Source organism: Rattus norvegicus, chromosome 15 (genome assembly GCF_021556685.1).
Source record: "Rattus norvegicus strain SHRSP/BbbUtx chromosome 15, alternate assembly SHRSP_T2T, whole genome shotgun sequence".
In the NCBI taxonomy this organism is placed as follows: domain Eukaryota; kingdom Metazoa; phylum Chordata; class Mammalia; order Rodentia; family Muridae; genus Rattus; species Rattus norvegicus.
This window is the reverse complement of record NC_141548.1, coordinates 74528930-74552908: the sequence shown is the minus strand read 5'-3', so window position 1 is coordinate 74552908 and position 23979 is coordinate 74528930.

Sequence of the window (23979 nt, the reverse complement as noted above, 5' to 3'; positions counted from 1 at the left end):
AAAACTTGAAATAGAAAAGTTAAGAGTTGTATAGGTAAAATAGGATGTCACACATCAAATTGGTTTTAAATAAGAAATATGTCAATAACTTAATACTCTTCACATTCAGAAATTATTTAGCTACCTTCCATTTTTTTTCATCAAAGGATGCAAAATATGGGTCAATTACTTACCAATGATTGTTTTTCAGAATCAGAAATTGTCTCTTTAGAGTCATTTCATTTCACAAGTTTCTTGTAAATGCCAATTAAGATTTACCAGGAAAAGAGAGAAGATTTTTATATTTTCATTATTTTATTTAAATACCCTCATGCATTGTATTTTATGGTAATTTCTGAAGCATTTTGGTGATAACATGCAGACACACGGTCCCAGCAGACTTTTTTCTCCAAGATATAGCACCCTTTATGTTTGGCCGTATTGGCTTCTACTACTTTAAGTCTTGAAACTTTTGAATCAGAGATGCCTATGGCATAAAAATCCTGGGTTGCCCTCCAGGGATCTGTCATGCTTTATTTAGCTCACACGTGGACTCAGAAACCTGGAAAATGGACTCTACTTGGCAGCTTAGCACTTTTCTTTTTACAAGTAGTAAAGTTCAGGCTATCAAAGAACTTTTCAGTGTGACAATTATATAACACAACATGTGACCTTTACAACAAGATTTAGAATGGAAAATCTGTACTGAGGGGTTTCTCTCCTGCTGGCATATATCCTCAGTGCTTTCTGCTTCCTTTCTTAAACACATAGTTAAAACAGAAAAGTAGCCTGTTTATAGGTCAAATACATATTTTATTGAATCCTAGGTAAGTCTTTAACATGATGAAGATATTAATGTGGGCCCATTGAACCTTATAACTTAAAAGATATCTATAGCTTAAAATTGTTTACTTTCTTGTACATAGAGATGGCAGCAATTAAATGTATATTCAGAATGACTGTGACTGGGACAATGGTTATTTTTATTTGATTACATTAGCTGAGAGATACTGGATTGTAGAAAAACTGCTGAATTTGAGCAACCTATATACCTTCAAGATGTTTTAACAACAGAATCAAAATCAAGGAATGTGCTACATTTGGGGAAGTGATTTCTGCCTGTGAAAGACTATGGTTCTATCAAAACTGATATAGACCTGATTGGAGTAAGAGAAACTTCCACACAAAAGGTTAGACTCAAAGAAGGAAGAGACACAGAAATATAGCAGCACAGAAGCTACAGAAAGTTGATCTCTACTGCATGAGGATAGCTCCACAAACCAGCTGAAAAAGAACAGCTTGTTTATCAGATTGGCACACTGGAACACGATGTTGATGTTTGCTGAAGGATGAAAGATGACCAGGGCTAGAGTTAGGAAGGATCATCACATCAATGGATCTTCATAAACACATCGAGATTCTTAAAAGTATGGGATAAACATCATTACATCAACATATCTTCATAATAACATTTTGACTACTAATTTTATGGAATTGATAATTGTTTCTCTTGTAATAGTTAAACTGCAAACAATTTTTAGCTTAAACAGAATGGGGAAGATATAGTGGAATGTTAATCTAGCAAGATGTCTGCTCTGGCAATAATATCCAAAGACCTTCTAAATTGATATAATCCAGCCAGCATGCAAGCATGCCCTTAGTACAGACTTTTAATCCCTCTGGCTGAAATATAGACACACCTTAGTACAAAACTTTAATGCCAAACAATGGCATCTAATTGTGGGGCAAACAAAGTGATGTATCAGAGAAAGAATTGACAGACAGAGTCAGAGATCTTATACAAACAACTCTCAAGAGAACATACAAGAAAGATAAGCACATGAGAGCAGTGGAAGGAAGAAAGGAGAGACGATGCAGTTTAGATGGAAGCAGTTGAATTCAGTTTAGTTCACAAATTTCTATGCAATTCCACTTAGTTCCTGAAGTCAGTATAGTTAATGAAGTTCAATTTTGGGAACTTTGGGGCAGTTTTTCTATGCAAAACCATTCAGTCAGAAGCCAAGAGATGACAATTTGAATCAGTCACTTTGGAGAGGTGAGTTTATTCAGCAGTAAATCTTGGAGACTCGAACATTTTAGGCTTAGTTTAGTAGGCAGAGATTGGAAGATGGATCCCTCAAGGTCTAAGCTTGCAGAAGATTAGACAGTATGGATGATAGAACTTTCCAGGCCTAGGGCTAAGGATAGTTATACAGAAATTCTCTAGACTAAGCCCAAACCATGTGCTTGTACAGATCTCATCCCATCTGAGGAAAGAAAAGTGATACTTACAGAGTTTTACAAAGTCAGTCTCCTGGCCTGTCCTATAAGAGGAAACAAACAAAGGAAAAAGAAAAGAAAAGAAGCTCTATTAAATGAAAAAAAGTTAGTTGTCTCATCATCTCATAAGAGACATTCTCCATTAGTAATGATTGGTCTAATGTTTCATAGAAAATATTTGAGGTATATTCTATGAATCTAAGTCAAATGTATCAAACATTAAATAAATACACTAAATTATTGGTTATTACACAATTAATTGATTTACAGACATTTAATTTTATTTGCTACTATACATTTTATTTTGTAATTTTATAGGTATTTTTGTTAATTATTTGAAATTTCATTCAATATATTTTATCATATTTCCCCTACTCCTCCAAGACTAACAGTCCCCTAACCATTGAACTTTGGATCTCCCATTTCACTCCATAAAGATAATGATTCCTGTACTAGACACAACAAAATAGAAATGAAATTTTCAATACCAAGAATGGCTTTTTCTTTTGAACTTTTTTTTTGATGAGTGAGAATCCATGGATACTTAGATATCACAGGCTTTTAGACATGCTCTCCATGACCTAATGGAACTTGACAGTAAGATCCTATTGCTGAAAATGTGAAGTCACAGAACATAGAGAATTCAAGTTAATAACTGATGTGGAAGCTCAATCTTTAGTGGGTAGCTTTCATTGTGCCAAAAGATGCTATGCAGGATACCAGAAGAGAAAAGTAATAATCATACTTGCCTGTAAACTGAATAAGCAGCTGGACATGAACGACAGGTCTCCTGGTATAACAGTGGTAAGAATATTGTGAGAGTAACCAATGGCTTTTTTACTGAACTGAAGTCCTCCTTCGCAAAATGAATCTATATCTGGCACCCTGATTGAAGAGAAGAACTCATAAATTGACAAGTCACAGACCCTAGAGGGGAATCGAGTACTATTTTTTTTAATTGCTTTCTAAACTTTGCATTTTAAATGTTATCCCGTTTTCAAGTTTCCCCTCTGGAAACCCGCTATTCTCCCCACCTCTGCTTCTATGATGTTGCTCCCTTATCCATCCATACACTACCTCTGACCTCCCCGCTCTGACATTCTCCTACTCTGGGTCATCAAGCCTTGATAGGACCAGTGGCCTCTCCTCCCACTGATGCCAGACAAGGACATTCTCAGCTACATATGTGGATGGAGTCATAAGTCGATCCCTGTGTTTTCTTGGTATGGTGCTTTAGTCCCTGTGAGATCTGAGGCTGGGGTGGGGGCGGGGGGGTCTGTTTGGTTGATACTGTGTTCTTCCTATGGGGTTGCAAACTCCTGTAGCTACTTTAGTTCTTTATCTAAATCCACCACTGGGGATCCTGTTCAAAGACTAGCTGTGAGCATCCGCCTCTGTATTTGTAAGACTCTGGCAGAGCCTCTCAGCAGACAGCTATATCAGGCTCCTGTCAGCATGCACTTCTTGGCATGCACAATATTGTCTGGATTTGGTGACTGTATATGGGATGCATCTCCATGTGGAGCAGTCTCTGGATGGCCTTTCAGTCCCTGCTTCACGCTTTGTCTCCATATTTCCTCCTGTAAGCATTTTTTCTTCCCCATTCTAAGAAGATCGGAAGCATCCACACTTTAATCTTCCTCCTTCATATAGACTGTGAATTGTTTCTTAAGGATTCTGAGGTTTTGGCCAAATATCCATTTCTCAGTGAGTGCATACCATGTGTGTTCTTTTGTGATAGGGCTACCTCACTCAGGATAATATTTTCAAATTTCATCCATTCACCTAAGAATTTCATGAAGTCACTATTTTTAATAGCTGAATAGTATTCCATTGTCTAAACACACCACATCACTACAGATGAGGAAGAGGATTACAAGAAGACACCATGAGTTATTACAAGAAAATGTTGTTCTGTAAACAAAACAGGTTGAGCTACACATAAATGTTTAGACCTCAAAATTATTTTTAATTAAAAATACATGTTTTATTTTTAATTTGAGATGAGGATACTAAAATGCCATGGTTCCCACATGAATGTCAGAAGATAGTCTTATATACCAGTTCTAGCAATTTCTTCTTGGTATGAGACAAGAAATTTTTACCTTATTTGTGTATATGGCAAGATATCTGGTTCCCAAACTTCCAATGGATTTCCTGTCTGTACATACTCTCTTTGGACTAACAATGTGGAGATATGTGAGATCTCCATTTAAATTTTATGTCAGTTTTCATGTATCTAAACTCATTGCATCTGGATTGAAGGATAGTTTACCCATGTAGCTATCTCCCAGCCAACCTCATACACTTTTTTGATAGTATGTTGATATTAAGAAAGGGTGACACACATTTCCAATTGTCTGTGGATAATTTTCATTAATATTATTCACTTAGATCCTCCTATGTTCACGCATTTCAGAAAAAGTGTTTATTTTATTTTGCGTAAGTGGGTATTTTGCATGTGTGTCTTTATGTGCAACACGTACAAGCTTTATGACTGCAAGTGCCATAGTGCCATATAGATTGTCAAAGCTGCTGAATCTGGGTTTTACAGATGGTTATAAATCACTGTGTAAGTGTGGAGAATGGAAACTCAGCTTTCCAGATGAGCATTAATATTCTTTACCACTAAGGCAACTCTGGAGCTCCTCAAGTATTATTTCTAAGGTCATACTATATCACCAGAGAAATAGTCTAAAACTCCCTTACATTATTTACCTTTTATTATGTGCCAACTTCTTTTGTCTTTTAGTGAAACTCATGCATGCTGAACATTTTTTCCAGTAAATAACAATGCAATCAAGCAATACAAGCAGGAGTGACTGTAGGGAATGGAGAGGGCAGATGCATTGACAGCACTATAGAAGAAGTTCCATGTGTTACTTTCAGAGTACTTCTCCCCAGTTAAGTCAAAGGTGACCCTGCTAGTGGAAGTGAAAGGTAAAGGCAGGTGGTTTCTGTTAAGTGAGCCCAGGGGTTTGTGGTTCACTTCTTCAGTTTGAGGTCCATTCGTATTGCATGCTGTAGCATTTTACAGAACCAGGGGTTATAGCAGAGTCACTCAAAATATAAGGCACTAGTTCAGAAAAATGCACTTTTTATTCTTTTCTCTTCTATTCTTTACTTTTTTCTGTTTTCAATTTTGTGGCCTTTCCCCTTGCAATGACTTTTTGATTTTGCTATGCCATGAAAAGGAACTATAAAAAAGACAAAAATAAAAATATAGGATGACTACTTTTAAGAATTATTTTAATAAATTGAATAGAGTTTCTATTCTAATTCTTGACATTATTATTCATTAAAAATTAATGATCCAATAGGCACATTGAAAGTTTTGCTGTGACAGCTGATTTAGTTGAATAATTATACTGATTTATTTTCATTCTAATCTTAACAAAGAAAGACACACATCTCTTCATCAATTAACATGTGTCAACTATTCTGAATTTATATCTCTCAAAATGAATCAGTATCTTACAAAAGTCCTTATTTTGACTTCAATAAAAATATATTCTCCCAAGATCAAATTTATAATTTGATGCATTACTTTTTAAAATTTAACTATTTTTGAAAATTTTATATAAGAATACTGATGACTTAGAATTGGATACCCAGTCAAGAGGCCCTCCCTGGAGATTAAATCTTCCTGTCTTAGTAGCCACTATCTGCTTGAAGTTCTTCATTTGTCTTGGGGCATATTAATATTTCTCCTATTCATCTTGGGTTGTCCCATGATCTTGTATTTGTTGCTAGTGTTGTTAGTACTATATTTTCATAAATGAAGCTTTCATTTGCTCTTAGCAGAAATTCTTGTCCTCTGTCACTCACAATTCTTTGTGATGTCATTCATTATGTTTTCAGAGCCTTAAAACCATGGGTTTTATTTTTACCATTTTTGCATTGAACACCTCAGTGAAGTTTGTCTCTCTGTATTTTGGCAGTTGTTATTTTCTATAAAGAAATTTGTCTGCCAGATAAAACAAACAAACTAAAACAACAGCAACAACAAAAGAAAAAAAAACTTTTGATGAGAAATGAGAGCTACACATACCTGTGAATATAAGGATATGTATTTATAATACAATTAGCATTCATAGTGTTTAAGGGAAGTGTCAGTAGTTGGGCTTTTATTTTCTCATATATTACATCCTGAATGCAGTTTTTTTTCTTTCTATTCCTCCAAGTCTTTCCCCCCTGCCTCCTGTCTCTCCTTTATCCCACCCTTCTCCATATATGCTAAAGAGAAAGGGGGATAGATAGAGGATAGAGAAAACAGGGAGGATTAGAAGAAAAGAGAGAGAGAAAGAGAAAGAAAGAGGAGAGAACACACACACACACACACACACACACACACACACACACAAACACAATTGTGGAGGAATTTAATCCAGCAACATGACTGCTCTGGAAAAGGATGATATCCAAAGACCTTCTAGGCCTGTGTGATCCAGGTAGAATGCAGACACACCTTAAATACACACCTTTAATCTCAAACAATGTGACATCTAATTGGAGAGCAGTTCAGTGAGTACAGCTGAGTCAGTTCTATTCATTCATTTGAGTTCAGTGAAGCAGAGGTTAATCAGTGAGTTTTTAGTTAGTGCAATGTGTGTAAGGTCAGTGCACTTGTGAGTTTATACAGTGCAATTCAAGTCAGAAGAGACTGTTGAAACCAGATAAATAAGACAGAACCAAAGATTAGAACAAATTGTCAGCATTAGTTTTAGGCCAAGCAGAGCAATTCAGTGAGAATCTGTGAGAAATCAGAAAGAATCAGTCAGCAGGGAGAAGAGTGTGAGTGAAAATAACTGAAAAATCAGTCAACCAGAGGTCAGAAAGAGCTAGAAACTATGAGCTAATTCAGCAGCAAGCCTCTAAGAAGACAGTTATATCTGGTGAATAAAATTTATTTACTCTGTTGTCAAATATGGCTGAAGAAGAAGCAAGCCCGCCAATGTTGCTGATGGCAGAGGCTATCTGACAGTGGCAATAGAAAATATTGCCTGGCATCCTCTTCAGAGGATGTATCAGTTCTTCAAGTTTGGATGGCTACCTAAAGAGAATCGAGAGACTCTGGATCCACAGGAGACTTGACACTGGAACAAGGAGTAACACAGGAAACAGGCACTCAAAATAGGCCACTCTAAAAGACGATTTTATTTATATTGGCAAAATTTTTCTGCATTAAAAATTGAAAACTTCATTTCAGATTGCTTAAGACCAAGGATAGGAGTTAAGGGAACCCTTGATTCCAGCTGCCTATGTAGCAGAGAATGGCATTGTCTGGCATCAATAGGAGGACAAGCCTTTGGTCCTGTGATGGCTCACTTCCCCAGTATAGGGGAAAGCTAGGGTGTTAAGTTGGGAGTGAGCGAGTGACACTAGCTAAATTCAACTGAGAGAAAAAAAAGCCTCATATGATCAGGATGTAGGCAGTTCTGTAGATTTTTTTTTTCTTAATTAGTGATTGTGGTGGAGGGCCCAACTCATTTGGGTTGGGCCCACCCTAGGCTGGTGTTTCTGAATTCTACAAACTAAAAGGCTGAGCAAGCCATATGGAGCAAGCCAGCAAGTAGCAACCCTTCATGTCCTCTTCAGCAGGTCCTGCATTCAGGTTTCTGCTCTGCTTGAGGTCCTAGCCCAACTTCCTTTGACAATGAGTAGTGATTTGGAACTCTAAACCAAACTCTTTCATGTCCAAGTGGTATTGGTAATGGTGTTTCATCATAGCAATAATAACCCATAACTAAGACAAAGAAACCCCCCCCCAATAAACTTAGGGCATTCACCTAAAAGTTTTTAAAGACAACTGATAATTTGGAAAAAGATAATTTATTATAATATATCTTTGCAATTTGTTCCATTAGGCCTTGCTTTTCAGACCTCATGAGTATAATTAAAATGTGAGGTCAGTTCATGTTTTGTTTCTCAGAATTCTCAGAGTACTCTGTGCAAAAGCTCCAAAGAAGAATAAATGTCAATAAAATTCTCTTGAAAAATTCTACTGGTGGGCAGTCAGCATCCTGCTTTGTCCTGAACTCTAATTTGTGTTATGCTAATAATAGTAAAGTGTAATTAAATCTTGCCCAGTTAAAGTAATTGGAGTACATGAATAAATTAGTTCATATATTTCAAACTATTATCAGTATATTTATCATTAAGAAGGACAAATGATACATTTATTTTTCAAAGCCAGGTATCTAATCAATAATATATGGGTCACTTTAGTTTAAAGTACTGTATGGGCAATGTATGTAACTCATTTTATATCGATATTTCTAAACAGGAAATAATGTCCTTATACACATGGGAGCACTTGGAGTAGTTAATATTAAGTTTCAAAGTGATAAACAAGATAAACTGCTTTTCTCAGTGGAATTACACTATGCCACACAAATGGATAAACATGAACATCAGATGTTGATTTTACTTAGCTCTGGAAAAACAGTTACAAAGTGTTCTTGTTCTTGAGAATAAGGCTACACTCACTGATGTATAAAGCAATATCTATTAATAAAATCTGGCACTATTTCAGTTAATATATTTTGCTCATCTGACATAAAGGGTGAAGCATAATACAACAAAAATTCTTACATTCATTAAATCGCATCAATGTAGTAGCACATGCACTTTTGTTTCTTAAATTTAATGAAAAATTGGTAATCTTTGCAGTTTAAAACAAAGCCAAGAAATATTACCGGTAAAGAAAAAGATTTTGTATTTAGTATATGATTTGTTAATGAGAGATTTTTCTAACCTTGTTCTTAGAATTTATTACTCCACATAAATAACACTCTATCATCATTGTGTGCTTCCAAGAGATGTGTATAGCATCATACACATATTGTTACCTCTCAGGTAAAGAAGATCAAACATTAAAATGTAAAACTTTAACATTGTTAATAGATTAAAAACTTCAAGACTGAAAATAGGTTTCAAAGATTGATGTCTAAATTTAAGGAACAGAGTTCCAATCCCAGGATCCAGGCAAAGCATCCCATATGGGATCATTCTCCTGTGACTTGAGTCCTCAGAAAGCAAAGATGGGAGGATCCTTGCCTTGATGGACAGCCAGTCCGGTTGAATTGGCCAGTTTCAGGTATAGTGAGAGATCTTACCTCCTAAAAGTAAGATAGTGAATGCTTTATAAGAACAGCCATCAGGGGTTTCCCTTACACAGAGAAATATATACATGTATTTGCTCAAACCAATGCTATCCTAAAACTACAATTAAAAGAAAAGAGAAAAATTTAAAAGTTAAAATTCAGAACCTTTTTTTTGTATTTTACAGGGGAAATATTTATTGAATAAAATTATCATTATAAAACACTTAATAATTTTGACTATGAATATTATTTCACTGTGTTTATAATGCAATTTAAGTATTAGCTAGCAATGTACTAATAGAATTCATCATAATTGTTTATTAAATTTATAAATAAATTATACAAATAACTTATAAAATAACTGAACAGTAGAAATTAAAATAAAAAGACATGATATTTAACTTCATTGTAATTAGAGGAATACCTATAAAAAGCCAATTATATTTTCTTTTACAGCAAAATTTATACCTTGCAATGCTGTGTTATACATAACTAATAACATATATATATATATATCTTATATATACATAATTATAGGTTGAAGGAACACCCATTCAGACCCTGCCCCACATGTGGCCCATACATATACAGCAACTAAATTAGATAAGATGGATGAAGCAAAGAAGTGCAGGTTGACAGGAACCAGATGTAGATCTCTCCTGAGAGACACAGCCAGAATACAGCAAATACATAGGCGAATGCCAGCAGCAAACCACTGAACTGAGAACAGGACCCCCGTTGAAGGATTCAGAGAAAGGACTGAAAGAGATTGAAGGGGCTCGAGACCCCATATGAACAACAATGCCAAGCAACCAGAGCTTCCAGGGACTAAGCCACTACCCAAGGACTATACATGGACTGACCCTGGGCTCCAACTGCATAGGTAGCAATGAACAGCCTAGTAAGAGCACCAGTGGAAGGGGAAGCCCTTGGTCCTGCCAAAACTGAATCCCCAGTGAATGGGATTGTTGGGGGGAGGGCGGTAATGGGGGGAGGATGGGGAGGGGAACACCCATAGATAAGGGGAATGGAAGGGGTTAGGGGATTGTTGGCCTGGAAACTGGGAAAGGGAATAACAATTGAAATGTAACTAAGAAATACCCAATTTAATAAAGATGGAGAAAAAAAAACAGTGGTATTAATTATTCATATGTTTATGTCCCCATGTAAATCATCTTCATCATCATCATTATGTCAGTCATTTGATGTACATACTATATTTTCATCTCTTTATCAGATGAGAAGTTTGAGGTACAATTAAAATGTGTGTCCAAGCTGAATGTTGCTATTGTTGGAATAAAATGTGAACTTCAGTAGGGAGGCTCCTGGCTTGTTCCAGCCCTGTATAACTACAGATCCTTTTCCACAGGAATCATGAGAGGGTGTGAGTTTCTCACACTCTGAGGTCTTATCAGTAAGATGAATGGCTACATTGTCTGAATAAAATGATTTCCTGGTTAAAAAAAACAAAAAAAAAGTGTATATATATATATATATATATATATATATATATATACATATATATGGAGAGAGAGAGAGAGAGAGAGAGAGAGAGAGAGAGAGAGAGAGGGAGGGAGAGAGAGAGAATCTTTTGCATGCAACGGAAGCTATTGTAATTATTTGTTGTCTTTAACATGATCATTGCCCATTCTGCAATAGAGAAACTCTAGGAACTTGCCATGGACTTCCTTGTGCTGAACAACCAAAGGCAGATTGTTATGTTAATAATGCTCACTATAACAAAAGCTGAATACAAGTTGGAGATAATCAATAAACACAACACCCAAGTCCATTGTGATAGATCTGCCAATGATAAATTACAGAAGATCTAAAGATAGCCATAAAATATTGGTTAAGTCTTTGCCTCAAACATGCCCTTTGCTAATTGAAAAGATCCTAAAACTAAAATTTTCTCCCCAACATAACATAACCTGAAAATTTAGAAATAATAATATGCAGACTAAAGAGTATCCAAAGTGTGAGAAGCTATTTAGTTATAATTTATCCATTCATTAGGATTGCATTTTTGTAAGAAGTTTAAGTTCATTTATTACACAGTTAAAACGCATAGATTGTTGACAAGGTGCATGACAGCAGCCATGTGCAGACCACTAATGAAAACTGCATTAAGGTGCAGATTTATTATTGACTTATTTCCATTTGATGAATAAATATGGACATAGATCCCTTTCATTTCACAATAATTGTTTCAAAATAGTTTTTTTTCCTGACTGAGATGTACATACTCTCTTCATTGTTCCTGTATATTCAAAGGATATCTCTTCTTTTTATGAAATCATTAAAATTAAATCACTCGAATTTTCCTCTCAATTTTCATAGCTTTATTCTGTCAGGGTTTGTTTGTTTGTTTGTCTGTTTGTTTGAATTTTGAACTTACAAATAAAATATGAGATGGGGAATATTAGTCATATATAACTACTACTTCTTTTCAAGGGGTTACAGGTGGGGTTGTGCATGTCGTTAAAAATTTTGTCCTAAGGAGTCTCCTGGCCTTCTGTGTTTAGTCTCTGATATATTGCAGAGGCTGATGAAACTGTTTTGGGGATTAAGTTCTACGAATCTTTCTTTAGGTTCATGAGTCACGTGTATCTCAAGTCTGGTGTACCACTTTTGTTCTTAATTAGCAGATGTTACATTTAGATGAACCCTAAGTTAGCAGAAAGTACAGAAATTTACACTTTCGTTACCTATATTAGCATCCTTTTCTGTCAGTTTCCCACAGCAGACCCTTGCAGTCAATCACCCTTGCTGTTCATTTGCATCATACATTTCATGTATTTTCAGAAATCTATAATAATAGGAGTTCACCTGTATTGCATATGGTGCTTTGAAAAGTCATTTATCCCTACCAAGGAACTCATGACAACCACTCAACTTTGCACAGTAGTCATAGACTTGCCTCTTCTCAAAAATGGTATGGTTGAATCCATATAGCCAAGCAGCTGTGGAGTAGCTTCCTTTACTTGTAAATATGTGTCAAGTTCTCTCTACACTCTTTCTGTTTGAGAGACACTCAAACTGTAAGAATACACATGGACAGACCCATGGCTTCAGCTGCGTATGTAGCACAGGATGGCTTTTTCTGGCAACAAAGGGAGGGGAAGTCTTTGGTTCTGTAAAGGCTTGATACCCCAGCATAGTGAAATGCTAGGGAGGCAAGGCAGGAATGGATAGGTGGATGGGAGAGTACCCTCATGGAGAAACGGAAGGGGAGGTTAAATGGGGGCATTTCAGAAGGGAAACTTGGAAGGGGAACAACATTTTAGATGTAAATAAACAAAATAACCAATAAAATGTTTAAAAAAAACCTATTCCCTTAATAATAAGTATAATTATTTTTGACTATATATAGAAGTCCATGTGGTATGTAGCATTTTATTTGGGATAATGTTTTAATGTTGAAAGTAATGTTTACATAAAAGTTTATATAGACTTGTGGCTCTAAATGTTCTTTTAAAACAAAACTTTTTATTGTTATCCATTATATTTGATGTAGATCTTTAGGGTTTAGAATGAATAACAAGGCTTGAGTGCTTTCAAGTCCCAAGTCCATGTCAAGACTCTAACATCATCAATTCCAGACAGGCTGGCTTAGTTTTATTGCGTTGTGTCACAAGCTCAGCATTACTGGAAGCTGTTGTGTTGATATTTACCTCTGATTATGTACCCTCGACAGTTATGCATCTAGTTCCCATGAAACCTGGAGATGATAGACTCCATATTGAACAGAACAGCTTTTTCTAAATATGATTTCTTCTCTAATGTAAATAGAATCTTCCTGTTCATTCCTGTCATTTTTATCTGTCCCCCATGCTCAGAGAAAAGGGAATACATGCCCTTAACTAACAACTGCGACATCAGCACCTTGAGATTTTAATGAATATATGTAGATGAAGAAATGTTCAATAATGCATTTGAGTTCAGTTTAGAATTCATTATTTTGCCTCTTTACTATTTTGTTTATAAATCTATGTATTAAAACTGATATTAAGATTGCAGTGCTTCAGCAATATGAATGCAATGGACTTCTACTAGTATTGCTTTTATAGACCTCTACAGCCCATAGGCATTTAAGAGTGACATTTATAGAGACTTTCAGTCATGTCCTACTGGCCTTCAATGGCAGGCTAATATGAGCATCCGTACGTGCTTGCAGGCTGTCTATACATTCACTGAGTGCCATGCTGACTATAATTGGGAGACATGGTACGTGCACTCTTCCATGTGGAACTGTTGCCTCTGAAGTAGCATCAGGAACAAGGTCAAGCAATGTCTGAGTTGATTAATTTACCTTCATATCACTGTGGTTGATAGGTAAAGTGTTAATAAAATAGAAAATATACAGAAAATAATTCAGGAATAATCATGGAGCTGAGATGTTTTATCACTTTGTCATTAACACTCCATAGGTTTCTCCAAGAAAGGGTTAACTGTACAAAACTTGCTAGGGCTTTGCACAAACATTAAATTCTCTCTCCCTTTCTCTCTCCTTCCCTGACCCTTGAAACTTGTTTTATTTTTTCTTTCTACTTCTCTACTTCCTTAGAAGACATTCTCTGTTTCCATACTTATTTGCTTTAATTCATTGCTCAATATCATTACTTCCAACTTATTTTTCTTTTTAATAAACACTTTATATGAATAACATACATCAGACAAAAGATCATATATATGTATATATATATATGTCTGTATACATATATAAATATATGTGGTCTTTTGTCTGACCTATGTGATTCATATTCATACATATAAATATATAGAATATTTGTACACATATATTTGTGTCTATGCAGTATAGATAGATAGATAGACAGACAGATAGAAGTCAGATAGATGGATGATAGATAGAGCTAATTCAATCAGAGACCCAGATTTACTGGTTTTGTGCATGTGAGCACATGCAAGATGCCTGTTTGTGCTTTGATTATATTTATTGGACTACAAGAATAGTGAAGAACAAAATATGAAAATCTTACCAAAAGCTATCTTCAGATTCAATTCAATCCCCATAAAAATTCCAACTCAACTCTTCATAGATATGGAAAGAGCAATACTCAACATCACATGGAAAAAAAAACCCAGGATAGGGAAACCAATTCTCTATGATAAAAGAACTTCTGGGGAAATTATCATCACTGACATTAAGCAATATTACAGAGCAATAGTGATAAAAACTGAGTATTATTGGTACAGAGACAGGCAGGTAGAGCAATGGAATAGAATTGAAAATGCAGAAATAAGCCCACACACCTATGGTTACTTGGTCTTTGACAAACAAGCCAAAAACATTTAGTGGGACAAAAGAACGAATGTTCAACAAATGATGCTGGTCTAACTGATGGTCTGAATGTAGAACAATGCAAATTGATGCATTTTTTTTCTTCCTGTACAAAGCTCAAGTCCAAGTGGATCAAGGACCTTCACAAAAACAGATACAGTGATTCTAATAGTAGAAAAAGAGGCAAAGGTTCCTTGAACACATTGGTAAAAGGGAAAATTTCCTGAACAAAACACCAAGGTTCTAAGATCAACTATTGACAAATGGAACCTCATGAATCTGAAAATCATGTAAGGCAAAGAACACTGTCAGTAGGACAAAACAGGAATCTAGAAATTGGGAAAAAATCTTAACCAACCTTACATTCAACAGAGGGCTAACATCCAAATTATACAAAGAAAGGAAAAGTTAGATGCCAGAAAAACAAATAACCCTATTTTAAAATATCAGGGTACATAGCTAAACAAAGAATTCTCAGACGAGAAATCTTGAATGGCCTAGGAACACCTAAAGAACAGTTCAACACCCTTCGTCATCAGGGAAATGCATATTAAAACTACCCTGAGATTCCACCTCACACCTATCAGAATAGAAAAGATAAAAAAATCTCAAACAACAGCAAATACTGGCAAGGATATGGAGAAAGAACACTCCTTCACTGCTGATAGGACTGTAAGCTGGTTCAAGTACTTTAGACATCAATCTGGCGGCTCCTTAGAAAGTTGGAAATAGATCTACCTGAAGACCCAGATATACTACTCCTGGACATATCCCCAAAAGATGCTTCACAAAACCACCAGGACACATGCTCCACCTTGTTCATAGCAGCCTTATCTGCAATAGCCAGAGGCTGAAGAAAACCCAGATGTCCTTCAACAGAAGAGTGGATACATAAAATGTAATACATTTATACAACGGAATACTACTCAGATATTACAAATGAGGACTTCACAAATTTTGCAGGCAAATGCATGCATGAAACTAAAAAATATCAACCTGAGTGAGGTACCATAGAACCAAAAGGTCATATGTGGTTTGTACTCACTAATAAGTGGATATTAGCCCAAAAGCCCTTAATATCCATGATGCAACTCACAAACCATATTAATCTTAACAAGAAGTAAGGCCAGAGTGTGGATGCTTCAGTCTCACTTAGAATGGTAGATGAAGCAGTTAAAGGAGACAGAGGGAGGAAAAAAAACAGGGAAAAATGTATGGGGGATAGGAGAGAAGTCCTGAGGGCCATGAGAATGAAAATAGATATGTGCAATGGAGTCTGGGGAACGGGAAACCAGTAGAAGGTCCCAGATGTAAGCTATGTGCGAGGCTCTCATGACCCAGAGGGAGTGATCTTAGTTGAAATGCCCTACAGTGGAGTCTGAAGGGGCCACCTCCAGTAGATAGGCATGGACCTCAAGTAAGGGCTGGGGCCACTTACCCATCTAAAAATTTTTAACCCAGAATTGTTCCTGTCTGAAAGAAATGCAGGGACAAAATAATAGATCAGAGATTGAAGAAAAGGCCGTCCAAAGACCTCCTCACCTTGGGATCCATCCCATCTGCAAACACCAAAACAGGACTCTATTGCTGATGCCAAGAAGTACTTACAGAAAGGAGCCTAATATGGCTGTCCTCTGAGAGGTTCTGCCAGCACTCGTCTAAGATAGATGCAGATACTGACAGCCAAATTTCAGACCGAACCTGGGTAACACAATGGAAGAGTTAGGGTAAGGACTGAGGAGCTAAAGGGAATTGCAACCATACAGGAAGAACAACAGTATTAACTAACTGGACGCTTCAAACTTCCTAGAGACTAAACCACAAATCAAAGAGGACATATGAGTTGGTCCCTGGCTCCTGAGAGAGAGAGAGAGAGAGAGAGAGAGAGAGAGAGAGAGAGAGAGAGAGAGAGAGAGAGAGAGCGAGCGACTACATATATAGATAATCAGAGGCTGTCTTATCTGGCCTCAGTGGGAGGGGAGGTGTTTAGACCCATGGAGTCCTTATGCCCCAGAGAAAGGAGAAGTTAGAGGGGTAAGGTGATATTGGGTGGGTGGTTGGGTGGGGCTTTGGGGGTGTTGTGGAGGGGAAACCAGGAAGGGTGGCAAATTTGAAATGTAAATAAGCTAAATAATTAATAAAAATTGATTAGATTTATTATTAAATCTCATCTAAATTAATCAATAGAACCTATTTAATTATATACTCAGAAATGAAATAATAAGCATTTGGCTTTTTATAGGAATATACGTGCTTGAACAGATATTGTGGATTTCGTTCAAACTACAGTTTCATGAGGAGCTACATCATGATTTGAAGTCATTGAACTCCCTTGTTTTATCGTGAAGAGTGTCAAAGTGTAAATCACCTAATAAGAGTGTAAAACAATCTTTTATAGACTCCAAGAAACATCATATTCCACTTAGATGTATATTAATCTAGTCTAGAAATAATTTCTTAATAAAAATCTAAAGGGTTCTAGGAATAATTTAAAAAATAAAACCTCTGTGACTTTGGCTTTCATTATAAACCTTTTATTTTTAATCTCTATCATATTAAGCTGTGATTTTTTTGTTTATCTTTTTAGTATCTTTTCTTCAGTTTCAAAGTACCTGTTTACTTCTTCATTTAATTTTTTTAATGGGTTAACATGAATATCTCTCACTCTATAAATTTATGAAGTGTTAAACTCTGATAAAATTAGACAAATCAAATATATAAAATTATAGTGGGTCGTTACATGGAAAAGATAGCCACACAGTTCTATGTAAGGCAGAGCAACAAAAATCCATAGATTTTTGGATGGTAGTGGTATAACTCATATTCTCACATGTACAGAACCCAGTCATCAACACACTTTAAAAAATGATGACAGTCTACCAGAACATTAATGTTCTCATCAATTGCTGATGTCATAGAAGTAGATTTTGTGCATACCATTTAAATGATAATACATCCTAGCCTTTTTCAAATACTTGTCTGATCACATTTGCTTCTTATATTTTTAGTTTTGAGTACATTTACTGTTTTATTGTTTGTTTGCTTTAAATGGGTTTATATCTTAGAATGGTTGCAACTTCATTGAAAACTGCAAACTGATCAGAAGGTCCAGTAGTTTTTTATATCCCTTTGTGTCTCTCCTGACTATCAAATTTCCATAGCAGAATGGTATATTTGTTATAATAAAAAGACATGTTAATATCTCCTTATCACTTAAATAGCTTATACACAAATTCACGTATGTTCTCAGTGTCGACATCTGTGTGAATGATTTCCCCCATTCTTTGTAATCTCTTACATACCCCATTAAAATCATCTTAATTCGACTACTATAAGTAACTACTATTTTAATAAATGCACGATTATTTCATAATCTTGTAGTGTTTTCTCATTTAGGCGTTTTTCCTATCATTATGCTGATAATCTCAAACTAGGGCATAATTAACTTACACAATTTCCGAATTTTAGAAAGTGTCAGGATGTTTAAATAGTGGAAGACAATTTAATTGTGTTTATGGACTGAATGGGCCATAGATGTTGCATGTTGCCATAATTGATATTCTATATTTCCTTAGAATAGAGATATCTGTCTGTAGTTTCTGCTAATTTCTTAGGAAACACAGACAGCAGGACAAGTCCAAATTTTGCCTGGACTACTCAAGCAAGACTCTTCCTCAGAGTGAGGGAGGAGAGAGCAATAGAGCCACATGATCAAAATAAAAATTAAACAGACTTTAGGTCAATGCAATTTTAACACAGGAAAAAATTTTAATTTTGGTGTTATTTTTTTCTCCAAATTAATCAACAAATTATATAAATATAGAATGACAATATTAAAAAATAAACGTCATAGATGAATGTTATAGTTATTTAAAAGACCTTGTTCTAACAATGCATTTTATATTAGATTTTTTTTATTTACATTTCCACTTTCCCAGTTTCCCTCCAGGATCCCGCTATCTCCCCCTGCTTCTATGAGGGTGCTTCCTCACCTAACCAGCCACTTCCTCCCACCCACCCACCCATTTCCTCACACTTCCGGGTCCTGACATTTCCCTACACAGGGGCATCGAGCCTTGACAGGCCCAAGGGAACTCTCCTCCCATTAATGTCCAACAAGGCTATACTCTGCTACATATGCAGGTAGAGCCATAGGTCTATCCCTGTGTAGTCTTGGGATGGTTGTTTAGTCTCTGGGAGCTCTGAATAGGAGGGGTCTGGTTGGTTGATATTGTGGTTCTTCTTATGGGGTTGGATAGCCCATTCAGCTCCTTCAGTCCTTTCTCTAACACATCCATTGGGATCCCATTTTCAGTTCAATGGTTGGTTGCTAGCATGCGTTTCTGTATTTGTCAGGGTCTGGAGACAACTATGTCAGGTTCCTGACAGCATGCACTTCTTGGCATCCTCAATATTTTCTGGGATTGGTGGCTGTATATGGTACATGTGGGGGCATTCTCTGGATGTTCTTTCTTCCAGTCTGCACTACATACTTTGTCTCAATATTCTTCCTGTGAGTATTTATGTTCCCCACTCTAAGAAGGAATGAAGCATTCACATGTTGGGCTTCCTTATTCTTGAGCTTCATGTGGTCAGTGAATTGTATCTTGGGCTTTTGAGCTAATATCCATTTATCAGTGGGTGAATACCATGTGTGTTCTTTTGTGATTGGGTTACCTCACTCACGATGAAATTTTCTAGTTTCATACATTTGCCTAAGAATTTCACAAGGTCATTGATTTTAATAGCTGAGTGGTATTGGATTGTGTAGATAAGCCACATTTTCTGAATCCATTCCTCTGGGTTCTTTCTAGCTTCTGGCTATTATAAATAAGGCTGCTATGACGATAGTGAAGCATGTGTCCTTGATATACTTTGGAGCATAGTTTAGGTATATGCCCAGGAGTGGTATAGCTGGGACATCAGGTAGTTGTCCAATTTTCTTTGGAACTGCCAGACTGATTTTCACAGTGGTTGTACCAACTTGCAATCCAACAAAGAAGAAGTATTCATCTTTCTCCACATCATTGCCAGCATCTGCTGTCACCTGCATTTTTGATCATAGCCGTTCTGACTGATGTGATATGTAATCTCAGAGTTGTTTGGATTTGCATTTCCCTGATGACTAGTGATATTGAACATTTCTTTAGGTGCTTCTTGGCCATTGAAGGTTCCTGAGTTGAGAATACTTTGTTTAGCTCTGTATCCAATTTTTTTTTTTCCGGAGCTGGGGACCGAACCCAGGCCTTGCGGTTGCTAGGCAAGCGCTCTACCTCTGAGCCAAATCCACAACCCCTGTATCCAATTTTTAATAGGGTTATTTAATGCTCTAGATTCTAATTACTTAAGTTTTTAATTTATATATTGGATATTGATCATCTATCTATTTAGGATTGGTAAACACCTTTCCCAATCTCTTACTTGCCATTTTGGCATAATGACAGTGTCCTTTACCTTACAAAAGCTTTGGAATTTTAGTAGGTCCAATTTGTCAATTCTTGATCTTAGCACATAAACCACTGCTGTTCTGTCCAGAAACCTTTCCCCTGTATCTATATGTTCAAGGCTCTTCTGCACATTCTCTTTTATTAGTTTCACTGTATCTGGTTTTATGTGGAGGTCTTTGATCCACTTGGACTTGAGCTTTGTACGAGGAGATAAGAATAGGTCAATTTGCATTCTTTTTTTATGCTGACCTCCAATTGACCCAGCACCATTTGTTGAAATATACATTTGATGGTTTTAGCTTATTGTCAAAGATCAAGTGACAATAGATTTATAGGTTCATTTCTGTGTCTTCAATTCTATTCTATTAATCTACCTTCCTGTCTCTGTATCAATATCAATACGATAGTTGTATTTTTCATCACTATTGCTCTGTAATACAGCTGGAGGTTAGGAATAGTGATTCCCCAAATGTTCTTTTATTGTTGAGAAATTTTTTGCTACCCTGTGTTTTTTGTTATTCCAAATGAATTTGTGAATTCCTCTTTCTAGCCCTATGAAGAATTGAGTTGGAATTTTGATGGGGATCGCATTGAATTTGTAGATTGCTTCAGCAAGATGCCAATTTTTAATATATTATTCCTGCCAATCCATGAGCATCCAAATCATTCCATCTTCTGAGATCTTCAATTTCTTTCTTCAGAGAATTGAAGTTTTTATCATATAGATCTTTCACTTGCTTGGATAAAATACCCAGGTATTTTATATTATTTCTGATGATTGTGAAGGGTGACATTTCCTGAATTTCTTTCTCAGCCTGTTTTTCCTTTGAGTAGATGAAGGTTACTGATTTGTTTGAGTTAACTTTATGTCCAATTGCGGAAGTTGTTTATCAGGTATAGGAGTTCCCTTGTGGAATTTTTCATGTCACTTAACTGTACTATCATATCATCTGCAAATAGTGATGTTTTGATATTTTTGACTTGTTCCTTTTAAATTTGTATTTTGTATCCCTTTTGCTTTTTTTTGTCTAATAGCTATGGCTAGGACTAAGTATTTATTGAATATGTAGGGAGAGAATGGGCAACATTATCTGGTCTCTGATTTTAATGGAGATGTTTCAGGTTTCTCTTGATCTGGTATGATATTGGCTGCTGATTTAATGTATATTGCTTTTACTGTATTTATGTATGGCCCTTAAAATCCTGATTGTTCCAAGACTTCTAACAAGAAGGGGTGTTGAATTTTGTGACCTGTTTTTTCAGCATCTAATGAGATGATCATGTGCTTGTTTCCCTTTGAGATTGTTTATATAGTGGATTACATTGATGGATTTCCATATATTGGTCCATCTCTGCATCCTGGGATGAAGCCTACTTGATAATGATGGATGATGGTTTTATGTGTTCTTGGATTCAGTTTGTGAGTATGTTGGTATCAATATTTATAAGGGAAATTGTTCAGACATTCTCTTTCTTTGTTGGGTCTTTGTGTCCTTTAGGTGTAAGTGTAAATGTGGTTTCATAGAAGGAATTGGGTAGTGTTCCTTCTGTTTCCATTTTGTGGAATAGTTTGGAGAGTTTTGGAGAGTTCTATGAAGGTCTGATAAAGTTCTGTTACAAACCCATCTGCTCCTTGGCTTGGTTTTGGACATTTTTAATGACTGCTTCTATGCTTTAAGGATTATGGGGCTGGCTAGATGGTTATTCTGAAACTGATTTAACTTTGGTACCTGGACTCTGTCTAGAAACTTGTCCATTTCATCCAGATTTTTCCAGTTTTGATGAATATAGGCTTTTGTAGTAGGATCTGATGATTTTTAGAATTTCCTCTGTTTCTGCTGTTATGTCTCCCTTTTCATTTCTAATTTTGTGAATTTGGATACTGTCTCTGTGTCCTCTTCTTAGTTTGGCTAAGGTATTATCTTTTTTGCTAATATTTTCAAAGAACCACCTTCTGGCTTTGTTGATTCTTTGTATAGTTCTTTTTATTTCTACTTGGTTGACTTCAGCCTGGAATTAGATTGTTTCTTGCAGTCTACTCCTCTTGGGTGTATTTAATAGATTCTCTTTGTTCTAGAGCTTTCAGGTGTGCTGTCAAGCTGCTAGTTTATGCTCTCTGTAGTTTCTTTTTGGAGGAACCCAGAGCTATGAGTTTCTTCTTAGCACTGCTTTCATATATGTCCTATAAGTTGGGGTATGTTGTACCTTCATTTTTATTAAATTCTAAAAAGTCTTTAAATTCTTTCTTTCTTGAACAAATTATTATTGAGGAGAGCATATGTTCAGATTCCATGTGTATATGGGCTGTTTTTGTTATTATTGAAGACAAGCCTTAGTCTGTGGTGATCTCATAGGATGCATGGGATTATTTCAACCTTTTTGTACCTATTGAGGCTGAGTATCTAATCTGTACCATGACTGATTGTATGGTCAATTTTTGATAAAGTACCATGAGTTGCTGATACAAAGTATGTTCTTATGTTTTAGGATGTAACATTATATAGACATCTGTTAAAACCATTTGGTTCATAACTTCTGCTAGTTTCACTGGGTGTCTTTTAGTTTCTGTTTCCATAATCTGTTCATTGATAAGAGTGGGGTGTTGAAGTTTCCCACTATTATTGTATGAGGTGCAACGTGTGCTTTGAGCTTTAGTTAAGTTTCCTTTATGAATGTGGGAGCCCTTTCTTTTGGATCAAAGATATTCAGAAATGAGACTCCATGTTTTTGGGTTTTCCATTGATGGATATGAAGTTCCATATCAAGTTTTTTGATAACTTTTGGTTGAAAGTCTATACTATACTGTATTAGAATGGCTACTCCAGCTTGTTTCTTGAAACCATTTCCTTGGCAAATTTCTTCCTAGACTTTTACTGGTGAAGTGTCTGTCTTTGTCCCTGAGGTGTGTTTCTTGTATGCAGCTCAATGCTGGGTCTGTTTATGTATCCATTCTGTTAGTCTATGCATTATCATTGGGAAAATGAGTTCATTGATGCTGAAAGATACTAGGGACCAATGATTGCTGTTTCCTATTCTTTTTGTTGTTAGAGGTGAAATTATGTTCATGTGGCTATCTTTTTGGGGGTTAGTTGAAAGAATATTACTTTCTTGCTTTTTCTAGGATGTAGTTTACCTCTGTATATGGAGTTTTTGACCTACTATCCTTGGAAGGACAGGATTTGTGGAAATATATTGTGTAAATTTGGTTTTGTCATGCAATATCTTTGTTTTCCCATCTATGTTAATTGAGAGTTTTGCTGGATATAGTAGCAAATGCACTGGAAATGCACTACGCTGGCATTAGTGTTCTCTTAGGATCTGTATGACATTTGCCCAGAACTTTTTAGCTTTTATAGACTCCGTTGACAAGTCTGGAATAATTCTGATAGGTATGCATTTATATGTTACTTGACCTTTTTCTGTTACTGTTTTGATATTTTTTTCTTTGTTTTGTGCATTTGATGTTTTCACTTTTATGTGAAGGGAGGAATTTCTTTTTTTAATTTTTTATTGGATTTTTTTATTTACATTTCAAATGTCAACCCCTGTCCATAAATCTCCTATGCCATTTCCCCTCCCCCTTTTTCTCTGAGGTGTTTCCCCACCCACCCACCCATCCATTTCCTTCCTCCCTGCCCTGACATTCTCCTACAATGGGAGATCTAGCCTTGGCAGGACCAAGAGCTTCTCTTTCCATTAGTGCCCAACAAGGCCATTCTATACTACACATACAGGTGGAGCTATGGGTCTACATGTACCCTTTAGATGGTGACTTAGTCCCTGGGAGCTCTGTTTGTTTGGTATTGTTGTTCTTATTGCTGCAAACTTAAGCTTTTCAAACATTTCTCTAACTTCTCCACTGGGG